Source organism: Sorex fumeus, unplaced genomic scaffold (genome assembly GCF_029834395.1).
Source record: "Sorex fumeus unplaced genomic scaffold, SorFum_2.1 ptg000018l, whole genome shotgun sequence".
NCBI classification, from domain to species: domain Eukaryota; kingdom Metazoa; phylum Chordata; class Mammalia; order Eulipotyphla; family Soricidae; genus Sorex; species Sorex fumeus.
The window spans coordinates 27,462,845-27,488,136 of NW_026606075.1; positions in this window are offsets into that span (position 1 = coordinate 27,462,845).

Below are 25,292 nucleotides of genomic sequence, written 5' to 3' on the forward strand. Positions count from 1 at the left end.
GATTCTACCACTAGGTCAAAACCCCAAAGCCTGCAAAGTCTGTAAATTCAGCACAGAGAAAAGGGTATGCCCCTTTCTCTAATAATCATTTCTATCTATTTCGTCCCAGAGGAGTAATGAAATAAACTCATCCAGCAAGAATTCCCATCTACAATTGTAAAACCTAGACTCTAGTTATTTTAAGTATAACACTTGGACCTGATGTCAAACCACTGGATTCTTAAAATAACATGAACTTGGTTATACAGCTCAAAGCTACTGCTTGGTGTTACTCTGAATGCACACATAACAAGGACTGAAAAGATGTGCCATATGGGAAAGGAATAAGTATTTATGAGACAATTCTTTATGCAGAGAGGACTTCACTTTACTTTCACATTCAAGCAGACAGAACAGATCTTCTGTGGGAGATGAAGCTATCCCCACATTACCAAGAGCTGTCAGTTAAAATACAATTTTGATTAATATCATCTACAAATTGAATACTGATTTTGTTCCTTTCCTTCCAACAGGAAATGCAGCTCTGTAGGGATACAGGCAGAGAACATATGTAAACTCTTGGGAATGGGCAATGATGAAATGACCCCAAACATGATTATTCCTTGCTACTTCCTGAAATCTGTTCCTCAAATCCCCAAACTAACAGTTCTCTGAATTTATAGTTCACAAAAGTGTTCAAGGGTTTTCAGACCACTCGCCCGGCTCCACAGAAAGTGCAGAAGGGAGGGATTTCAAAGATGTGCTCCAGTGGGTCAGCCAAGGTTCATTCCTTGAGATTTTCCAGATATTTGTTAGGAGTTCCTGGGAGGGTATGTTCAATTCTGTAGACACAGAATGGATTTCCCAAAACGTGAAATGCAGGTACTTTTGAAATCTGTGGCTAGACAGAGATAAGCTTGTCTGCTGATGATGGGACTGTTCAAATGCAGCATGTCTAGTTTACCCAGCAGCCACCGAGCAAAGCAGGAAGGGATGTGGGAGACGTGCCAGAAGTTTCAAATCAAGGGAGCTTTCCCAGGCTCAAAAGGTACAATCAGGTGAATGCATGTCTCCACCAGGAAGCTGAGTTCTAACCTCAGAAGTGGGGGCTGAAAGGGGCTCACACCCAACTCTGCACTGGGGAGAAGTCTTGTGAAATGAGTATTTCACCTTGATGCAGTCATTTTTGCTTTCTTTAGCTTTAATGGGATCCAGTGTGTTCAGAAGAACGGTCCAAAAATTAGCCAATGTTTTTTTTTTTTTTTGCTTTTTTGTGGAGAGCACTACGCTGGATGCTTGGGGCAGCCTGAATCATTGTGTTTTCTTCTTTCTCCCTCCCACCTCCTATCCTGGGGCACTTGTGTTTCTCCATGCAGTGAAAGAGTGAAAAGTCAATGAATGTGTGAACTTTTCTTTTCCAGACTGTTGTTCATGGCCTTGCCCCAAGTAAATCAAAGGAATATACACTTCTTGTAGAAGAACTAAGATTTTCTAAGGAGGAGAAAAGAATCAGAAATATTTGATGTTTACTTTTTTAATTTCTAAAAGGGGTTCTTCCCCATCTTATTACATTGAGGTCCAGCATGCCTACAGTGAGTGCACTCATCTCAAGTACACAGTTCAGTGGCTTTTTACAAATGCATCTGTGCATGCAACCACCACTGAGATCAAGACATAAACATTCCCACAAATTCCAGAAGGCTCCCCTGGCCCCTTCCCAGTCAATACCAACCCACTCTCAAGAGGAAATGTCTACAGTACTATCACCACAGAACTGTTTGCCTATTCCTGAATTTCATATAAATGCAATCTTATTATACACATTCCTTTTGGCAAGGCCTCATTCACTCAGGACAAAGGTTTTCAGATATATCTGTGTTGTTTGGAAAAGTAGTAATTGTTTCTCTTTTTACTGATGAATACTATTTCCTTGTATGTATTTGTAACACAATTTATTTACTTCTTTCATTGTTGATTGATATTTGAGTTAATGCCAATGTCTGACCACTTGAATAAAGCTTCTGTGGACATTCTTATGAAAGTTTTTGTTGGATGTACATGCTGACTCCTCTTGGGCATATATCTAGAAAAACAATGTATGTTTAGTTTAAGTAGATGGTGCCAAGTAGTTTGTACAGTGATTGCACCATTTTATACTCCCAGCAGCCGTGTATGAGAGTTCCACTGTTCACCGTGATGCCAAGATTTGGTTTCATTCCTCATCTAAAGATTTTCATTTTCTGGCATCTGGGCTTAATTTGAGCTATACTGGTGATTGATAATGGTGAGCACTTTTTCATGTGATTATTGGATCTTAATACAAATTCTATTTTATGTAGTGTCTGTCCAGATCTGTCTCTATATATTTTTAAATTCAGTTGCTTTTCTTTTTGATACTGATACATGGAAGTTCTATATATATTTTGGATGAAAATCTTTTATCAGACATATTTATTACAAATATCTTCTGGTCTGTAATTTACCTTTTAACTATAAAGCTCATGCCTTTTGAAGAACATAGCTTCTAAATCTTAATGAATTCAAATTTATTAGGTTCATCATTCATGATTTAGTCTTTTTGTGTCCTAAATGTTTTTTTTAAAGGTGTTTCCTGTTTCAAGATCATGAATATAATTTGTTCGGGTTTTCTTTAATATGTGTTAGCTTATTTCACATTGAAGGAATATTGTCTATCCTGAATTCATATTTAAGGGTTGTGTGAGTTAGGAATCAAGATTAGTTTTTTCCACATAGACATCCAATTATTCCAACACAACAAATATAAAGAGAAGAGGAAAGGTAGGGGAGGGATAGGGAGGGGAGGGAGGGGAAGAGAGAAGAGGGAAGAAAAGACCATTCTGCCCTCATTTAGTTGTGCTTCTGTCACAATGCAAATACATGACTGTTTACATGGGTCTGAATCTGAAATTATATCTAGAAAGAAATTACAAGTTTCTGATTTATAAAGTAAGTCGTGCAGCTTATACTTAAACAATGATATTGCAAATCAGTATTTTTTATTTGTTAGACTAGATTTGGTTCAAAGAGAAAAGATCCTTTCTAGATCCTTGAAATCTAGAAGGAAATTGGGCATTGTGCTATCTTGGAATTACAAAGAAGCTAAAATAGACTATATGGAATGAGGACTACCCAACCCTTTAGTTTTTGTTGGCAAAAGCAGCATAACCAAATCTGGAGTGGATGGTGGGGTGTGGGGAAAGAGGGCTGAGAAGGAGAGAAGGAGGTAGACTAGAAAAGATATAAGAACAGTACTGGAAGGTTTGGGACACATTAGTTGCGGTAAAGGTGCAGTAACTTTGTACATCAAAACCATAAAACAACTTAAAGAAAAAGAGAGATCCTGAATAACTCCCCCTAAGCCTAGAGGTTTCATTGGACCAGGACTGGCTTGAGGGAAGAGTGCTGAATGGAGTACAAGCACCTAAAGACTGAGGGGCTGGACCAATGTACTAGACAGAAAGGAAAATATCAGGTAAAGAGAGATCAGCAGGAATTTCATGGGGAGCAACTGTTTGTTTTTAGATCTCCCTCTTAGGGACCATGACCCATCATTGATTATCTTGTTCAGTGTGAAAGCTTTATCCCCCCTTCTAATACAAGTGAAAGCATTTCAAGTCCTAAGATACTCTGGGACTCAGAAGAATATATCCTCCTTTAAATAGGCCCAAGTGGGGCTGGAGCAATAGCACAGCGGTTAGGGCATTTACCTTCCACGTGGCCTACCCAGGTTCGATTCCCAGCATCCCATTTGGTCCTTCAAGCACCGCCAGGAGTGATTCCTGAGTGCAAAGCCAGGAGTAACCCCTGAGCATCGTCGGGTGTGACCCAAAAAGAAAAAAAATCAAATCAAATAATAATAAATGGGGCAAAGTAACTCCCACAGTCTATGTGGGGATATTAATGCCATTGAGGAAAACTTATAGGTCTTTAACTGGGGTCAGACTAGACAAATGTGATGCCTGTCTCCATTATCAGTATAAATGGCAGGGGGAAATAGCTTTGAGGGGAGTAGGGCACCTGTGCAGAGGCACTGAATGTACCCTTCCCCTCTACCTGACTATCCTAAGAGGCTAAAATGTCCCTCTGCATAAGCTGCCAGTCACCTTCTGTCAGCATGGTTGAGGGACTAGTCCAAAAATAATATTTAACGTCCTATATCTGTAGAGAACCATTCCTATCATTTTGTTTTTTATAAATTAATGGGAAAGTACCATAATAACGCTTATTGTATTCAGAAATATCCTAGGCCTGATAAGTTTATTCTTCCATATCACAGAAGCAGGAGCCTTGAAACTACATCTCCCAGACTCCCTTGGCAGCAGAGTTCAGTCTCATTACATGCAAGGAAAGACACTGATGAGATTTAGATCACTATAGTAGACTCACAAGAAGACCGAAGAGAAGTGACCAATGGCTTCTACATTAATTTCCAGGTTTTGGCTGTTTAGAATTGAAAGAAGCACATGGGAATTCCTACAAGCAGCAAAGATTCTGTGACCTTTTTTTGCCCCAGATTTCTAATAACACTTTAGGCTCCTATATCCTTGTATTAATTCCCTTCCTGATTAAAATATTTAGAATAATTTTCTAACTGGGCTGGAGCAATAGCACAGCGGTAGGGCATTTGCCTTGCACACAGCCAACATGGCCGACCTGAGTTCGATTCCTCTGCCCTTCTTGGAGAGCCCAGCAAGCTACTGAGAGTATCTCGCCCGCATGGCAGAGCCTGGCAAGCTACCCATGACATATTCGATATGCCAAACACAGTAACAACAAAGTCTCACAATGGAGACGTTACTGGGCCCTCCCGAGAAAATCATTGAACAATGGGAGGACAGTGCCAGTGCCAATTTTCTAACTGAATTCTGATTCAGCAAGTATTTATATTAAAGGTAAAAGGCCCTCCCGTTGATCATCGATTTGCTCGAGCGGGCCCAGTAACGTCTCCATTGGAGACTTTGTTGTTACTGTGTCTGGCATATGGAATACTCTCGGTAGCTTGCCGGGCTCTCCGAGAGGGGCGGAGGAATCGAACTCGGGTCGGCCATGTTGGCTGCGTGCAAGGCAGAAACCCTACCCTCTGTGTTATCGCTCCAGCCCAAGTATTTATATTATAAAAGAAAAAGTTTCTGTAAAATAAATTAGTCCTTGGAGGGATTGGCATACTAGATATGCAACTGCAAGACAATGACTTTATTAGTGCTATAAGCTATGGTAGCTCAATTAAAAAATAATAGAAAATAATAATTAAATTGATTCCATCATTTATTCAACTTGTAACACTTTATTGTGTGCATATGAGGAGTGGAACTCTTGCTGAATTATTGTAAATTGACATACTTGAGTCTTAGTGATGGTAATCATGCCTTCATCACTCCCATATCCATTCTATTCTCAATAAAATACTGCATATGCACACCATTATTCATTGCTGCACTTAGTACAATAGCTAAGATATGGAATCACCCTAGATGATCACAGACAGATGGATTATGAAAATGTGGTATATATACACAATGGAATACTATGCAGCATGGGGAATGATGAAATCTTGCAATTTGCTTCAACATGTTTGGAACCGATAGATAACATGTTGAGTGAAGTAAGCCAGAAAAAGAGAGATCTCACTTATCTGTGGCATATAGAGTAGTGAATGAGGAAATGTACTACAGCAAAACGGGAATGCCTAGATCACCTTTGACCCCAGTGTTTAGAAAGGAGAAGGACAGAGAATGAAAGAAATCAGGCAGGGAAAATAAGAACAGGAAGTAATGGGTAAATAGACATCTGGACTTTACTTATATTGGTCATATAGGAGAGTCATGTAGCCATGTATTCAAAACACAGACTCAACAAAACTCAACACATGAGATCTAAACTGCAGCCACTGAAACTTTGTAATGTGTCGTGACAGGCAGGGATGGGGAGAGGAGGAAATATGGGAACACGGGTGGAGGGTAGTGTACACCAGTGATGGGATTGGTGTTTAAATATATTCACATATTCTCTTATTTTAAACATGTTATTACAACTTCCTGAGGTTTTTTGTGTTTTAATAACAAAGATCTTTTATTTGTCTGTTTGGTGGGATTTGGTAAAATAGTGGATGTGTTGCCTTAAGGTTGTAGTGTTAGGGGCTGGTGAGATAGTACAGTAGTTAGGGTGCTTGCCTTACATGTAACCAACTTAGGTTCTATTACTAGTACCCTATAAAGTCCCCTGAGCACAAAGCCATAAGTAATCCCTCAGAATCCCTGCTGGGCGGGCCCTCCCCCCCACAAGTAGTGTTAAACATTTATTATTTTTGTTAGTAAACACCTTTTAAAACTTGATAGAATTTCAGTTGTGGGTTTGGATCGGTGTTATGAGTGAATTTATTCTCTGCAATAAAATTTATAATAGTACTTATATGACAAACTATTCTAAGTTCTATTAACTTCCCATTATAATTCAACAACCTAAATACTGTCATTATCCTCATTAAATAGGTGAATAAACTGAGCACAGAGAGGTAAATCATTTGCCCAGCTGCACACGGCTTGTAAAGTGGTAGGGACAGTATTTGAACCTGAAGAGTCAGCTGACAGTCTGTGATCTCTCCCTTTAAGAGAAATTGAGAATTGAAAGAATAAAATAAAATGAAGACTTAGGAGAGCTCAACTGTCCCCCTCTACTAGAAGCCAAAGACTGTGTCAGCTGCCAGTCCATGTTCCCGAGCTTGACTTTAGCATGGGAAAAGAACAAAGAAACTGGCTGTGAGCTTGGGGCTGAGTAAGTTCCAGCAGCAAGCATGTGTGGGAGAAGCCAGGGCAGCACAGCTGGGTTCAGACTGTGCTCAGGCCACAAGCTGATTTGGAAAAACCCCAGGAAGGACATTGTAGCAAATGATCTTGGGGTCCTGGTGCCACTCCTGGTGATAGCAGACTCAGAGATCCGGATAGGGGTACTGGGGGCTTGAGGCAGTTGGAATCAAACTCCAGGCTCTGCACATACATGACTCTACCACTTGAGCCACATCCCTGGCTATCATGTGGGGTGTCGGGGCAGTAAGAGCCAGGCTTTTGACCACTGACCTCAATCAGAGAGGTCCCAGAATCCTTTCCTTTCTGCAAACTCTTCAACCTAAAATGTAGTTTTAGTTTCTAACTAAATATGTCTCCATAGCTCTTTCGGAATGCTCCCAAAAAGAAAAGTTGGAAAACTGGGGTCAGTAGGAATTAAAAGCCCTTAGTAAAACACAGATAAATCGTATTAGTTCACATGTTGTATTATTCACTGTCTTTTGAATTGTTTGAATTGTTGCCCCAAAGAGTGATAATACAACTGTTTTCTCATTTTTTTATTGAATCATTGTGAGATACACAGTTACAATGTTGGTCTCCATTACTGAGTTTTATACATATAATGTTCCATTACCTATCCCTTCACCAGTGTACATTTCCCACCACCAATATCCCCAATTTCCCTCCTGTATCCCTCCCTAGAGCCTTTCTCTATGGAAGACACTATTTTTCTTTCTCTCTCTGTATTTTTCTTTCCTGTTGGACATTATGGTTTGCAACACAGGTACTGAAAGGTTATGATGTTTGTCACTTTACCTACTTTAAGCACTCAATTCTCGTACAAAGTGATAATTTCCGACTACTTTGGCATAGTGGTCCCTTCTCTATCCTGGCTGCCCTTTCCCCACCACTACTTGTGGCAAGCTTCCAACCATAAACCATCTGGAACTTGTTTTCACTGACCTTGAGTATTAGTCTGATATTTTGTTTTCTTATATACTACAAATAAGTCCAATCATTCTATTTCTGTCCCTCTTCCCTGACTCATTTCACTCAGCATGATATTCTCTGTGATATTCTCTATGCATTTATATGAAGATTTCAGGACTTCATATTTTCCCCCATGGCTGTGTAGTATTCCATTGTATAGATGTACCATAGTTTCTTTATCCAGGCATCTGTTCTTGGGCATTTGGGTTGTTTCCAGATTCTGGCTATTGTGACTAGTGCTGCAATAAACATAGAAGAGCAAATGACTTTCCTGTGGTGTGTTTTTGGCCCCCTGAGATGTACTCCCAGAAGTGGTAGTGCTGAGTTATGAAAGCTCAATTTTTAGGTGTTTTCTCATTTTTCAATGAAAAATTTGTTGTATATTATCTCAATGAAATATATAAGACTCAGTTTTTCAAAATATTATTCCAACATGCTGGGGTTTTCTCCGTGTTTCCCCTTTAGAAGTCATTAAAAGACAAATTTCTGCAGTATATTGCCTCTCTGATGAAAATTTGTTAAGAAAATGCAAATACATGTATTTGTCTATGACAAGGGCCTTGAATGGCCAAAGTCTGAGATGACTAAATTTGTATTTGATGGTTGGATATGCTGTATATCACCTAATCCTTTTTATCTCCTCCCATTTTAAACAGCTGGTTACAATGGGCATGCCTTATTTCCTGAATCATGTCTATCATGGGATGCAAATATGTGCAGGTACATTTAGAGGAATGAGGTGAGCAGGGACAGCAGGTGTGGGAAGCCAAGAGCCCTCTCATAGACCCTGGCCAAGGTTCCCATGTTAGGAACTGCGTGGGACAGACATTGGTGACAGTCTCCCAGGACTTCCTGATCTCAGCGGATACCTAATCTATAGTCACACATCAGGCTGACAGCTTATCTGGCCTTATCTATAGTAACCTCCAGGATGCATCTACTGGCATAAGGTCCTTTGATGTACAAATGTCTACCTTGAATGTTAGGTAAAGCTCTCGTTGCTGACCTTACCATATATGGTTATATTGCTTCTGCTCCTGACTGAGCTACCCCGACCCTATATAAACAGCCTGTATCCCTCAATAAAGCCTGTCCCTTTTTCTCTCTGTTTCTAAACTGTACTCTGTCTCTTGTGTCTCGTGTTCATTCGGTTGGTCCCTCCTTGCACCATCGGATCAATCCTCGGGCCACCTCCGCGGGCCGGAGAGTGATTAATGGGGCCCCCTGCAAGTAGGGAAGAAAAAGCTGACTTTTCAAGGGAGGATTCACTGTATCCAGTAAAAAAAAATATCAACACCACCCTCAAGAGCAGGGTCTGCTTAGAGTGTAGAACAGAGCACTGTACCCAGAACACCCAGCATGGTGTCTAGTTAGAAATCCTCCTATCCTCACTGCCCTACTGACATTTGTCCAATCTGTAAAGAATAGGAGTTGAGGGTGTACACTGACAGGTGTTGGCAGTAAACCTTGCAAGAGACCCAAGCCCAAGGAAGCCTTCTGTGAGCCTGCCCCTCTGCACACATGGGGGCGGGAATGTTTTTCTTTCTAATTTATAGGAGATGGTGAAACTGTCATGGTCTTGTGGTGACAAATAGCACTGGTGGTGGCTAGGCTAAATTAGCTGAACCTTGGCTTGGCCGAGGTCCACTGGAAGGGGTCCAGGTCAAAGGCAGGAATGTGGGTTTGGGAGGTGAGATCTGCAGGCCACTGCAGCTGCAAACAGATAAGGCCAGGGTGAGGGGGTGGAGGTCAGGGCAATGGACCTTAAAGCCCATAGAAGCTGCCTTTGCATAGCACAAGCAGTAAGAGGCAAAGTTTCTAAGCTGATTCTCAGATGCGGATGCCATACTCAGGGATTTCCAAATTACACGTGTGTGTGCAGTTGTGTGAGGCACTGGGGAAGGTAGGGGACATGAACAATTGCAGGCGTGGAGTTTCCAAGCACAGGCAGTAGCAATAAGATTTTTCATTCAAATCCATCGGCTTGTATGCTAAGGATATCTGAGAAATAACTGAAATTTGTGGTGCAAAGAACAGTTGAAAAAGCAGTTACTTCCTGATCATAGTTAAACACAGACACACACTAGTGTGTATGTGTGTGTGTGAAATATATATAATGTATGGCCAGGAAGACTAGGTATGATGCATTTGTAATTAATAATGAATCATTGAAGTATTAATAGAGGCTTTTAAGAAGTTTGATCACAGTTTGTCCTCAGGCATGTTAAGATTTAAATCCACTCCCTGCATCCCTCTAATCTTATTGACACTGTTAATTTGCTTAGCAAATATTCTCTAGCTAATGCCATACTTATCAGAATCTCTGACTTATGCAATTGTGGGGATCCAAGCTCTCCCCCAGGGTAAATGCCAGACACCTGGAGACCAGAGGAACAAGGCCATCTGGCTTCATGGAAGTCACAGATTCTTGGAAGTTGATACAAAGTCCATCTGACAGAGACTGGCAAGGCCCTTGGGTAAATGAGGACATAGCTCATATAGGGAAATAATGAGACCATTTTGAGTAGCCAAGAAACTTTTATATCAATCCTGACCACAGACTAGCCATTGGATTCACTGTGAAGCATTAATATATATGGTCCTCAGTAAAAAAATCTAACACAGACTTTCTAGGTAAGTCTCAAAGTTAGATCTGAAAAGATGTGTTTTTCATGACCTGCCATGAGAACACCTGGACTGTGAGAATGGACAATACACAGCGAATAGTTCAAACATGGTAGGAAGAGAGGGAGATAAATCATTATGTGCTCTTCATTATTTACTTTTTATTCTACTTCATGACAATTTTGACCTGTTGATTCCTTTGTACTATTTGTTTCTAAGATCAGGGAGTGTGGGAAGAGACGAGTGGGAAGGGAGGATGCTAATTGGGCATCATCACTCAATTATCCTCATTATCCATGATGGAGGTTGGTCACCCACTGGAGGGAAGAACAGTGCTAGACTGTGTTCATGGAGCATAGCCCTAAGAGAACTATTTCTCTGAGGAAAGGGTAATCCAAAGAAAGCCTGATTCTCCATATCTATTTAGACCTATGCAATTATTCAAGACAAGGTGTCTCACCATCAGAAAATGGGGAATTTTACTCAATAGTGTCTTGAGTGGAAATGAAACTGGGATCAGTTAACTGAAAATTCCATCAGTCTTGATAATGTTTTTCTTGTGATTTTGAGTTTTTCTACTTGCTATCCAATAAAAGTATCTGTTGATTAAGTTGGGGTCTGACAAGGATCAGGTAATCTCCTTATTTTTGGCCAAGGGACCCTTTGAAACAGAGCCATGTTTCTGTTTTAATAGCTCTGAAAAAATTCACTACCTTAAGTTTGAAAGTGCTTTTAAAGGGCATGCTGTACAAGGCCAAAACCCTCACTTTGTGATAAAGTACAGCAAATCCTCACTTTTAACATTGTAGACAGGTTCTTAGAAGTAGACACGTTAAGTGAAAATAAAAACCAACTTGATTACATAAGAACATCTAGCAAAATCAACTTGATTATAAGCTAGTTAATAAAAACAAAAGTAAAGTTCTTATGGGATATTTCTCGTCACAAATGACCACAAATGACCACAAATGGTTACAAATGACCAGAAATATCTTATGGGATATTTCTGGTCACATCTTCAAAATTCTAAATGTGGTAAATAGCCTATCCTGGCAACTCAAGGCCCAAGACAAGGGCCTGCTTTGACCATGAAACCCTTACACAAGCCCACACACAATCAGCCTGGGACAATTTAGACATACCAATGAACCTATTGTGTATACTTTTGGGATATGGACAGAAATCCAATTATCGAGAAAAGCCACACAGACAAGAGAAAATGTACAAACTTCCTCTTGATGAAGGCCCTCCTGGGGATGATATTTTTCTCCTCATCCACTTTCATTATCAACTTTAACTTACTGCATGAGGAGGGCATGTTACCTCTATTGCTGTCTTACTTCTTACCTGCATAGCTATCTAGCAACTCCATTTTCCGACCTCTGAAATGGACACTAAAGAGGAGTTGGGAGCTGCTCATGGTCACATGACTAAAAGTGAGTTGGAAATCAAACTAAGAAGGTGGGTATCACCCTGAGTCACATCCCCTGTGGAATCTGCTCATCAGCACACATTTGCACCTGTGTCACCTGCTACGTGCTTATGGCTGTGTTTCCAACTCAGTGCTGGGCATTCCAAAACACCCACTTTCATTATTAGAGAATTCCCCTCCATGTATTGCTAATTAATTTTAAGGCTGGGAAAAGTATGTCAAAGATGGCTTCCAGATCCAGAAGTCTGTGACGCCCAGCTCTGCACAGTTAACAACTTTGCTGAAATCACAGTTGCTTTCAGGCTCACATCCTCAATGTCCCAATGTCCTCTTCATTGACACCATTGTGCCTTGCAACAAAAAAACATAGCTGCAGAGTAAGTCTTCAAGAGAATTTACAGTGGCAAAAGTAACTTGACTGGGCCACATAATGCCCAAAAATTTGGACAAAAATGACTCTGAGGGCATGTACGAGGGTGAATGCAGTTAATATGCAAATAGGTAGAATGAGTAAGGCAGAGCAACCCTCCCTAGTGTGGCTCGGTCTCAATCAATAAATTGAAGACATAAACAAAACAAAAAGACTGAGTAGAGAAGGAAATCCCACTTGATTTAAGAGCTGGGTTGTTGGTAGTTTTTACTTTAAACTCAAAATGGAATATAAACTCTTCTTGGGAATTGAACCTACTGAGGCTAGCATTAGAATTCACACCATCTGTTATGCTGATTCTCAGGCTTGTGAACTCAGAATAGAGTTAATATCACTAGTTCCTCCGGGTTTCCAGATTTTAGGCTACAATTCATGGAATTTCAAAGTTTCCATAATCCTGTGAGCTAATTTATTATTATATATATAAATTTTATATGTATATATATTCTATTACTTCTGTTCCTTTGGAAAATTCCTACTAACATAAGCTCTATATATCCATATTTCATCTCTTTATATTTATATATTTCACTCCCCTGTCATATAAGAGGATTCTTATTTTGTTCATAGAGATTATTTCTTATGCCTTATTATCATCAAGGCTGGGTCTTTTGGTCCTTTGACACATAATTGAGAATAATGGGTTGAGGGGCATGGGAGAGGCGTCTGGCAGAGTAATTGAGTGATATTTCTATCAAACAAAGTAGGTAGTTGCATATAGGAGAAAAATATTAAGAATTACATTAGTTCTTTATTTAGTGCCAGAGAAATAGTACAGAGATTAAGGTATTTGCTTTGTATGTGGCCAACCCCGGATCACACCTTAGCACTTCATGTTCCCCCAAACAACATCAGGAGTGATCCCTAAGCACAATGCTGGGAGTAGCTGCTGAACATTGCTGAGTGTAGCTTAAATCCCAGCCACCAACAAAATTAAATATTTTGGCTTGTTATCACATAGTGTTGAAGAAATTCCTATACAGAACATGGGTACCTCTTCTTGGCTAGACTAGACTTTATTGGCTTCAACTACATGTTAAGACTAGCTCATTAATCTCATGAATTTATAAAGAGCTCCATTGAATATCTTTCAGTCAACTAATTAATGCATTTTATAGATTTATACGCTTTTTAAAAAATATATTTATCCCTCAAATAGAGGTAAAATATAAGAAGTCATTTTAGACTCCTATTTTCATGAAAGGAAGAAAGAGATGAGGAAGGAAAGAGAAATGAGATAAGAGATTTTACTTCTCTTAATTCCTAATATAAGATGGTAGAACAACCAGCTTTCAATCTGTTCTGGAAGAGTTGAAATTCTCTAAAGCACCAATTTCATTCTCTCTTATGCATCTGGTCTAGTCCTATGTACCATCATGGAATAATTGAAAGAAAAATAGTGACAAATAGTTCTCTGTATTTTATATAAAATTACCACACTGTCACACTGTCCTTCCATTGTTCATTGATTTGCTCGAGTGGGCCCAGTAACATCTCCATTGTGAGATTTGTTGTTACTGTGTTTGGCATATCGAACACGTCATGGGTAGCTTGCAAGGTTTTGCCGTGTGGGCGAAATACTCTCAGTAGCTTGCCGAGCTCTCCGAGAGAAGCAGAGGAATCGAACCCGGCTCGGCCGGGCCAGTGGCTTGCAAGGCAAATGCCCTATGGCTGTGTTATATAATTCAGATAATAAATACTAATTGGAAAAGGCTAGATGGCAGTATCTCACAACACCCTTATTGGAAACTTAGGCTTGGTAAGTCTTTTTGTGCATTATAGGATGTATTACAACATCCCTGGCTTCTGTAAAATAGATGCCAGTAGCACCCCAACATTCATATACATCCTCTAATCACACTAATTAAAAAAATGTCTCTAGCCAATATCAAATTTTCCTCTTAGAAGAAAATTAACCCCAGTTAAGAACCATTGACTATTTTCTTGCTACTTAATCTAAAATATTGCTATTTCACCTGTATGTCTATAAAATTGTGGACTCTTAAGGATCCACTTAGACATACTGAATAGTAGTCTGTCTGTGTCTTTTAGATTTTAGGCCACACCTGGCTATGCTCAGGGTGGGGCTCAGGTACCATATGCAATACCAGAGAGCAAACAAACCAGATGTTAGGCAAGTGCTTTACACATGGTGCTATTTCAATAGTCAGTACTTGAACAAGATCCCCATGTTCCTTGTCACGGTCCTCCCGTTGTTCATTGATTTGCTCAAGCGGGTCCAGTAACATTGTGAGACTTGCTACTGTGTTTGGCATATTGAATACGTCACGGGTAGCTTACCAGGCTTTGCTACGTGGGTGAGATACTCTCGGTAGCTTGCCAGGCTCTTCGAGAGGGGCGGAGGAATCAAACTTGGGTCAGCCATGTTGGCTGCATGCAAGGCAAATGCACTACCGCTGTGCTATAGCTCCAGGTCATGTTCCTTGTAGGCACGATAAATTTGAAGAGGTTTAACCAGAATATTATTGACATTATATAAAACATTCTATCTTTCTCTGGGGATAAATTTGGAAGTAAAGTATACCTATTCCCAGGTGTTGTTGATCACCCAGTCTGTACTTATTAAGATTAGCTAAATGTATCAGATGTATTCTCCTATAAATCTATAAAATTAAATAGCGTGGAGTCAAAATGTATGATGCAGATCTATTTATTTATTTAAGTATACTGATTTCCATAATATAACTTCAGTAAGCAGCAGATTTCATAGTAATACATGACATATTGTGTGCCCTTAGTTCTGCAGGAACAAATTAATCTAAATTATAAGAAATCTATCTGAATATATGAGGAAGAAAAAATGTCTTAAAAATATTTTGGAATAAAGGATTAAGAGTGGGTTTTATCTTCTATTTTAAAGTATCTTCAGTATTTCTCTGTAGTTTTGTAGTGAACCTACATTGTTTTTATAAACAGAAAGTATACTTCTCTTTTGATTATACAAAAGATGACCTTAAAAGCTACATCTGCTCAGATTGTATTGTAGTGTCTGGCATCCCAGTAAGGAGGTCGAAGACTCAAAAAATATGTTCACACTTTGACTCTTTTAGTCAAAATTCATCTGTTCGTTTGCCCAGAGAGCAGGAAGACAGGAAAGTTTCTTCTCTGTGCAGAGTCCCTTATCATCTCTTGAGGGGAAGAAGAGGGGTACAGATGTGTTAGGGATAGAGCTGAGGTGAGATTGAGACCAGTTCAGGATGCACCAATTCTACTTCTTTTTATGGGCCAGAGAACTATTACAGTAGGTAGTTTGCTTGTCTTGCATTGCACACAGCTGACCTTGTTTTGATCCTTGGCTCCACAAATAATCCCTTGAACACTGCTAGTATTGATGCCTGAGCACAGAGCTAGGAGTAAGCCCTAAACACCCTCAGGTGTGTCCCTCTGCCACATACACACAAAATTCCTCTCAGTCTTTCATTTTACTAAAGGAAAATGAGCAGATGAGAGACATGAATAACAGGCTGCCCTCACCACCTGGTGCGATTTGCTACGCCCTCTCTCCTTGTGCCTTGTTGATGCTCATGTGTACCACACGAGACAGGTGGCAGCATCATCCTGGTACCCAAGTCACTTACTGAGCAAAACAGGCTACTAATAGGAAATGTATTTTTAACTGTATATAAGCAAAGAATAATTAATCTTGATTACTTTTGAACATTTATTTGGTTCAATGGTAACTGAACTGTTTCAAAATTATTACAGTATGTTCTGAATGAAGCAGTGTTGGGGCTCAGAGGAAGGAGAAGCAGGAAATAATTTATACAGGAGCAGTAGTCCTCTAGGGAAATACTAGTTTGAATAAACTCTATCACTGTTGACTTGAGTTTCTGTATATATAGGCTTACTGGATCATTTGTTGGATATAAAAAAAAAATCAACCAAATTGGGTCTTCAGATTCTGCCTGAGAACTAACTGATGAAAAGTGAATTAAAAGGCAATCTTTCTTTTTTAGATAGAAGGTCTGTAGCCAAATCTAGTTCTGGTCACTAAGCAGAACTATACTCTCATTACTGCAGCAAGTTGCAGGTAAATGGCTATCAAGAAATTCCATTAGAAGCCCAAGTCTTCTTGATTTCTTGAACATAAAAGCTCATCCATTTGAAATTGCATTTGTTTAAAACTTGGCACCAGGCTTGTCAGCCCAGATGTGAAATTTTATTGTCAAACAAACAGACTGAAAAAGTGAAAAAGGTTCCAAGGATCCCAGGTTATTGTAGCTTAAGGGCTTTTTTATTGAGAAATAAAGCCAACTGTTATAAATTTACATTTCAAATGTAAAATTTTGCTTCTTTAAATACACATACACACAATTCTATGTAGAATCGCAAGAGTCTTTGAAATAATGACCAATCAGAAAAGAAAACAAATGTGCTTATTAATAAACTGTTTGGGTGGGCATTTTGTATTTTCTTTTCCTATCTTTCCACTGAAATAAAATCTTAATGTTAAATAACAAACCTTGACCTCCAGATAATTTCCCTATTTTTCATGGTTTCCTTTCTTGGCATTTTTACTAGGAAAGAAAGTAAATACAAGTGGATGATATCTTGACAACCAACACCTGCATTTGGGGGAGAAAACTAGCCTCTACTCAAACAGGAGATAAATTTTGAACAGTGCAGTGACTAGTAACAGAGCTGAAATTCAGCATCCCTGGGTATTAGGTTAAATGAATGCTGGGGTGAACCAGAGAAGCTAACACCAGGGTAACATTGTCAGAGCTTGGGAACACTCAGGCTGCCTAACACTTTCACTAACACAGCATCAGAAAAATGAGGCACAAGGCAGTCATGGACAATGTCAGAAAGAAAGCCATGACGAATGACGTTAAAATTTGGCAAGCTCTTAGAAGATGAGCATAAATAAATTATAATTTCTTTTTGGAGCATAAACAGAGAGAACGTTGTTGATGAAGCATGACTTGTACAAGAGGCCAACCCATAGACCTCTGGAAGTCCACAGTAGACCACCAGGCCTGGACCACCCCTGCAAGACATTGAGCCAGTGGGTAACTCTGGGAGCACAGAGGCCCCACTCTCTGTAACCAAAGCTCCTTTATTGCCTGGAGATACAATGATACTTATACCCCTTTCTGGGAGCCTTTGGGGCCTAATAAGCTCATGTACATAGGCACTGAGAAACTTGGATGAAAGACTGAAACTATTTTTCCTGCCTAGAAATGTTCCCTTTAAAATTCCTTGTAATTACAGTGCCACCCTTGTAGACACAGACCACTGTGAGGTCCTAAGCTGTATCATAAACTTATTCCCACCTAATAAACCTCCCCTCTTGGCAAGTTCCTCCCTAAGGCATTTTCTTTTGCACCAACCTTTCTCTGTCCTTGCCTACCAACTTCAATGGAACCCTCAGAAGGCAAAAGACTGGATGAAGACCAATAGTGCTCAAAGTACAGCCACTCTGTGTTTCAGGGGAAGAACTGGGTTCAGAGCAATGACTCTGCATGAAATTTGAGCAACTAATAACATTCCCCCACACCGCTAGAATGACTAAAAATCCCAGACATATTCTATTATTTTTGGTCTCAGCTTTGAAACATGGTGCTCCTTGACTTTTGCCTGCCATCCACACATGGACTTGTCCATAGTGGGATAATTCTCTCTCTCTCTCTCTCTCTCTCTCTCTCTCTCTCTCATTCTCTCTCTTTCTCTCTCACACACACATACTGAAATTCTGCTAACACTTATTGGGATGAACATTCAAGATGTTGAATCATTTGGTAAAATTATAGTACTTAGTTATTTTAAGTTATAGTACATAGTTATTCTAAGTCTAATAGATGTACAACTAAGAATGTTGTGTCTTCCTGGTACTCTGCCATCTGAACATGTGTAGGGATCTTTGCTCTCCAGCTCTCTCTCCATCGCTATAGATTCTAAGGAAGACAGTGTTTTGGCTGGATATGATGGAGATATGTAGTGAGAAATTATGGCAGTTTCTTGGGGATAAGTTACATGATGGTGTTGGCTCCTGGACCATTCTCATCTTTTCACAGAAATCAACTACATCTGGAGAACTCAGCGCTGAAAATTTTGGAGTAACAAAGTGTCATCATCCTTCTTTTTCTAAAAGGAAACATGCATAGAAACAGTGTGGTGGTCCCTGGTAACTTGATATACAGCAGAGGTTGACAGAGAAAAGCTATAGCAGAAGATAAAGATTCACCAACTGAAACATGGATCTGAAATCTATGTAAACTGATGTTTGAGGGTTTCAAGTACTCGTGTGTGCATAGTGGAATATATGGAATGGGGCTAACTCTATTTAAAGACATTCATACTGAAGAGCCTGCAACCAGAGGAAACACAGGGGGTTAGGTTATTAATGCTAACCTTAGTACACTGGTTACATTTACTGCATTGGCTGCATTGGTAAGGCTTGGGATGTGTAACTAACACAATGCATACTTTCATCAGAAATGAAATACCTTTGTTAGTTAGTGCCAAGCAGTATCACTGACACCAGAAGTATTATCGCTATAGCTTAAGTTTATAATAAAAAGTCATCTGAGCTCCATGAAAATGATAGTCCAGCTACATGCTACAGTGCTATTGGAGTCAAATGGAAAACTATGTGTATTTCGATGCTGATTCTTCTTGAGCTATGATTTGGGCCATATTACTTGACCGACCTGATTCTCAATTGACCATTTACTAAATGGGCATAATAATAGTGTACTTGGGCTAGAGAAGTAGTGAAGGAAGTAAGGTGCTTGCCTTGCATGCTGCTACCCTTGTTCATAGCCCCAGAGCCTCATGACTCCTGAGAACTAACAGAGGTCACTTCAGAGCCAGGAATAGTCCCTAAGAACTTACAGATGCAGCCCCCAAATTCAACAACAATAATAATGGAAAACTCACCGGATTTATGGAAAGTATCATCACTTAGTCAATAAATATTTATTGTGACCAACTATGACTCAGTCACTGGAGATATATCAATGAATAAAAGGAAGCAGTCCTTCACTTAGAAGGCTTATTGTTTGGTAGAGAATAGGAAAAACCAATATCTAACACAATACTTCTGACACTGTTACTGTCCTCCCGTTGTTCATCGATTTGCTCAAGTGGGCCCAGTAACATCTCCATCGTCAGACTTTTTGTTACTGTGTTTGGCATATCAAATATATCACGGGTAGCTTGCCAGGCTTTGCCATGTGGGCGAGATACTCTCAGTAGCTTGCTGGGCTCTCAGAGAGGGGTGGAGGAATCGAACTCGGGTTGGCCATGTTGGCTGTGTGCAAGGCAAACGCCCTACGCGCTGTGCTATTGCTCCAGCCCACACAATACTTCATGGGGGGAAAAAATAAAGTACAAAAAGACAATTTTGTCACTATTTTCCATTGCTAGTGTTTTCAGTGGGGCTTACGGGTGCCCAGATGATGCCCCATAATGAAAGGAATTTTATTTGTAAGGGGAATCATTTTAAATGGCACAGAGAAGGCAACCATAAAATATTTTCTGGTCTATATATTCTCCATGATTTTTACCAAACTCTTTGATATACTTAAGTAAACAATTATTGAAGTTATGTCTCTCTTCCACCCTGACCCTCCTCTCACAAGGTGCATAGGGCTGATTTTTTAAATTGTCTCTGAAATATTTTCTTTATATTGTATATGTATTTGCATACTCACACTTTGTACTCCATTGTATGATTGATTAGTCATCTTTTTCTTGAGTTTAGAGCTCCCGAGCCTGCTCCACTGTCAGCAGACCCCACAGGTCTCAGTGGTGGGCATACATCCCCCTTACACTCCAAAGTCCAAAGTATTTTGAAATTTATGGCATTTGTCCCCCAGTGATTGCTCTTTTGGTCTCTATGTTCTAGAGGAGCAGATCACTAACCAAAAAAGAGTGTCATGGCTGCTTTAAGTATTGCCAAGAGCAACCGACTGGGTCGCAAAATGCACATTCCTAACAAGAGAATGCCCCTGCATGGATGTGCTTCTGCTGCTGGACACAGGTCCACAGATCAGGGGCAGAGGAGATCCTCCAAATAAGGCAATCAAAGAGCCATGGAGAGAGTTAGGTGGAAAGTGATAAAACAAAAAAGTTTCTTTTGAAAGGCTGAAAGTAGGAGTGAGTTGCTGTACACATAACCCAGCTTGTGTTCCAGCACAGTGCCTGAGGTAGGACATGCTCTATAAATGTACCAATGAGTAGTTTGAAATCAATTGTATGTTCTAAGCTGAATGCAGGATGAAGTAAGTAGACGAAAATTGACACCGTGGTTGAAAACCTGCATTCCTGTTTGTTTATGACCTAAGGCTTGTTCTCTTCTCTAAACACTAGTTTCTTTTTCTGAAATAATACATTTCACTTAAGATATATTTTTTCTGAAATAATTCATTTAATTTCTACATAAAGAGTTATATCAAAAATAGTTGATTATCTTTAATGCTAAGCTTTATCAGCTACTGACAATAAGGTTGCTTGAGTTAAACTTAATTACAATGGTCATTATCTTTGACAGAGTTACAGCAACTGGTTTACTGAATGAGAACTTCTTAATGTTGTGAATGTTAAAAAACAGGAAGAACAAATTCATTATTATCCATAAACATGGTTTTCTCAAGTTCTTTTAAATTAGACTCCATTTGTGAATGAATAATAATAATAGTAACAGTAATGATACACATTTTCTATTATAATCAAAATAATATTAACAATGTAATAAGTGTGTATACTCAATATATAGTCATATAACATTATATTATGTGTAGTATTTATATATTATGAATCTATTATGTGTTTCATAATTATATGCAATATAACCTTAGAAATAATATCAATAGATAATGATAGCATTTTATTTGCCATACTTAGTTCTCAAACTTTCTTTGATGTTTCATTTAGTTGGCACAATAATATTATAAGATATCTTCTATTTTTGATTCTCATTTTATAGATGAAAAAGTGAACTCTTGAAAGTTATCTAGTCAAGAGCAGTTAGAGCCGGCTTTTAAACCCAAATATGTTGTAAGCAATTTTAAAACTATTAGACAGCCTCCATGGAGTTATCTCAGCAGTTGGGGGAGCAGGGACCTGATATCAAACCTCAACACTGCATCCTTGTGCCCAGCACTCTTGTTGTGTTCCTAATGATCCCTCCAGCACATGACCTGAGCAATGACACATTCTGGGCTGGAGAACTGAATTGTCCAGCCTCGCTCGCTGAGTATTTCCAGGAATGATCTTTGGGTACCCTGAACATCACTGAAAACCTCCCTGCCTCCACAATAAATTACTTTTTAAAAAGCCTATTATATTGTTAATCTCCTTCCCTTCCATTAAAATAAAAACAATGCTGTGGAATTAATAAATTATAAAATTAAAGAATAGGGCTGGAGAGATAGCATAGCGGTAGGGTGTTTGCCTTGCACGCAGCCAAAATGGCCGACCGGAGTTCGATTCCTCCGCCCCTCTCGGAGAGCCTGGCAAGTTACCGAGAGTATCTCGCCTGCATGGCAGAGCCTGGCAAGCTACCGTTATGTATTCGATATGCCAAACACAGTAACGAACAAAATTCTCCAGTGGAGACGTTACTGGGCCCGCTCGAGCAAATCGATGAACAACGGGAAGACAGTGACAGTGACAGAAAATTAAAGAATATGACACATGTATAGACATATAGGTATATTGGTAAATACATATAAATTATATATTTTCTTCTCCGTCTGATTTCCAACACTTCAATGCAGGTGTCAGAGGATATAAGTGCCTATGAATGTTTAAATGTTTCAATGAAACTGATTCTTTTGTCTGACAGTGTTCTGATCACAGCTAGGTGCATGGGGAATACCTTGTAAGCATCAGTTCAACTATATGAAGGTGCAAAGTTTTTATTAGCCTAAGTAGGGTGAGTCAAGCCTTGAAGTTTTATGGCTTGAGCCATGTGTTTTGGAAGGTGCTGTTGTAGGGGGTGTGGGTTTGTGATTGCTCACGTGTGCACACGTGTGTGTGCGTGGCTGGGTGTTTTCCAGAGTGGAACAAGGGGGATTAACTTTCAGTGTTTGGCTCACCCTAACTTGTAGCAGATGGGTACTGGCTTTAAGTTCTCATAAAGTTAACCCCTGGAGACTTGTTAAATAATTTCTCCTCAATCTTGGTAGAGCCAAGAAGGTGAGAAGAAAAAAAATGAAAAGCTACATGAGAATGTGCCGTTGATGGGGCGGGAAGTGGACTCATCTTTCATGGCAGTGCATGGTGGGTATAGTGGTGACTGGATTTAAAATAAAGTAGGGTAGGGTTGTGTTAGGTTGGGTGCAGAGGGTGGGGGACTCTTGATGCAGACAGCTTCTGACTTTATCCTCAGCAGCTGTGGCAAAGAAAGTGAGAAAACTCTCCTTTCTCCACTCAGTAAGTGACCTCAATTTTAAATCATACTGAACCATGCTAATTTTAAGGTCTTCCAATATAACCATTTTATTTCATCCAGCTGTGGGGCCTGACTGGAAAGGAGAATCAGAGAGAGGTAGAGGGAGGCCAGAGCTAAAAAAATAAAGCCACAGGATCCCTGTCAATACTTGCTTTTTGGTTGGGACTGTGAGAGTCATAGCAAAGCCACATGGATGATTTAACATAGACCACCACTACCTCCCTCTGACTTCAAATGAGCCCCTTTCCTATGGTCCCTGCAAAACTGCTAAAGAAGAAAGGGGTCCTTTCAGCACCTATCATTAATCTCTCATACTCCCTTCACATTTAGAAAGATGCCATTGATGTAGGCAGGTAGATAGGGAAAGGCTCTCTGCAATGAAACAAAGTCTCATAGAAGAATTCTAGGACCAAACCACCCTGTGGAGACAGAGAATAAGGACTTGATAAGACCATCCCCAGACCCTGAAGATATGGGCCTCCTCCCCATGAAATTCCTCCTTTCCGAGAACCCCCTTTCAATCCGGTTGACTCCAGCGACCCAGCCCCAAGGAGATTCCAGGACATTCCAAGTCAGATGACTCTCAAACCCGCTTTCTATCCGGTTGACTCCAGCGACACAGCCCCAAGGAGATTCCAGAACATTCTGAGTCAGAAGGATCTATAAGAACCAGCTCGAGAGCCCACTTGGCGCTCTCTCCACCCTCGGAGAAGCCCGCGTTCCCTCTGGACGCGTTACTCTCTCTCTTACTCTCCATTCCCCCGTTTATCTGCTCATCCCTTTCTCTCCCTCTCCAAAAGCCTCCAAATAAAACCTGTTACTTCACTGCTCGTCTACTCCTGAAATTCTTTTCTGCGAGCGAGACAAGAACCCCAGAGACCTCGGGTAAGGCTTGGGACTGGTCTCTCCTTTCCTGCAAAGAGCAAATTCTCGCCCCAGCTTGAGTCCGTGGCTCCCCGAGCAATCGGGTGGCGGGGATTAACTCCCGTGCCGAGAAGATCAAGCGGACTTCAGGTGTGGCTTGACGGCCACCTTGTGGGGCTGGCGGGGCTCAGGCCCGTGCGGAGCAGGTGCTCACTGCAGACTTTACCGGTCCTAGCCTACCCAGGGTTCCGGGTGGCAGAGGCGGGTGGGGAGAAAGTGGCTGTCTTTCTCCTCCCCACTTCACATAAGTCACCCGTGGGGCCCACCGACATCAGATGGCGACCACGAAGGGACACGATGCAGTGAAGAAATCCACGAGGAAGGAGGTAATCTGTGGAAAATCTGCTGTGGAGGTATGCTCCCTTGGAAATCTCTAAGGGGGGAAGGGGGAGGAATGTGATAACCTCTGTTTGAATGTGTGTGTGCATGAGCACCCTGATGGTCTCTGCAAAGAGGCACCCCTCCTTTGTTTGTCTTGGGTCATCGTCCACTATGGGAGGAATGGGAGGAAAGCCCAATAGTGTGAAGATTCTGGGAAACTAAAGCAGATCAATTTCCAGACAGAAAATCTTCCCAGTCTAACTAGAAAATCCTTTTCCCCAGCCTAACTAGAAAATCAGCTAGAGGTCATTTGAAATGCTAATGAAGGCAGTCCAGAGGTAAGGCAGAAAGAAAAAAAAAGGGTAAAAGGCAGGTAAGAAGCCTGAGCAAAGCAGCCAGCCAGCAAAAGCAGGGAAGATGTAGCAAGCTAAGAAAAGGCAGAACTTTTTTCAAGGAGAAGAGTTTTAAGACCACAGCACTAGGTTAGGCTCGGGCACACAGCTGTGGGTCTGCCCGATGCCAGGTCCGCCCAGGGACGCCTGCGGTGGAAGCAGAGGCCATTGGTGGAGACGGTCCAAATCCAGTGAGCCTCTGACAAGAGGCCAATTTAGTGGGGGGTTTGAGTCCCCTCGGCAGAGGCCAGGGTATACAGGGGGTTAGAGTCCCCTTGGGAGAAGCCAAAGTGAAGGCCAATTCACGGGAGGTTAGAGTCCCCTCGGGAGAAGCCAGAGTAAAGGGGTTCGAGTCCCCTTGGATAGACCTGAAGAAAAGTTTTGCCAAGGAACCATCTTTTTCATAGATTATTGCTTGCAATTAGGAAATATGGGAAATTCTACATCAGTACCTAAATATTCTCCTTTGGATTGCTCCTTAAAATACCGAAAGAGCTTCCAAGTAGGTAGTTTAGATAAGGAGTATCTTGTTGACCTCTGTAACACCACGTGGCCTGAGTATAAGTTAGAATATTGGGAAGGATATACAGTGAATGGCAGTTTGCATTACCAGATCATTTTGCAGTCAGATCTTTGCAGGTAACAAAAAAATAGGATTATCAAAGCAGAGGAGGCAGGAAAAATGCAAGATCATGATACTAGCTCCCTACCTCAGAACTAGCCGTGACCAAAATATGGTAACATCTGACAGCCTTAGGTTTCAACTGCTTCATCATAGTTTATCTTGCCCGCTGATATCAACAAAAGCGCTTTCTTGACCAATATTTTTAACAAACAGGAGACTCTCTGGTCAAGCTGGGAAACGGGGGCCGACAGGGCTTCTTTGCCCTGTGGACTGCTCCTTCCTTTGTCAGTCCATCAGTTTTCTCCCTACCATTTTTGAAGGGTCAGATCAATCGATCAGCTGCGGATG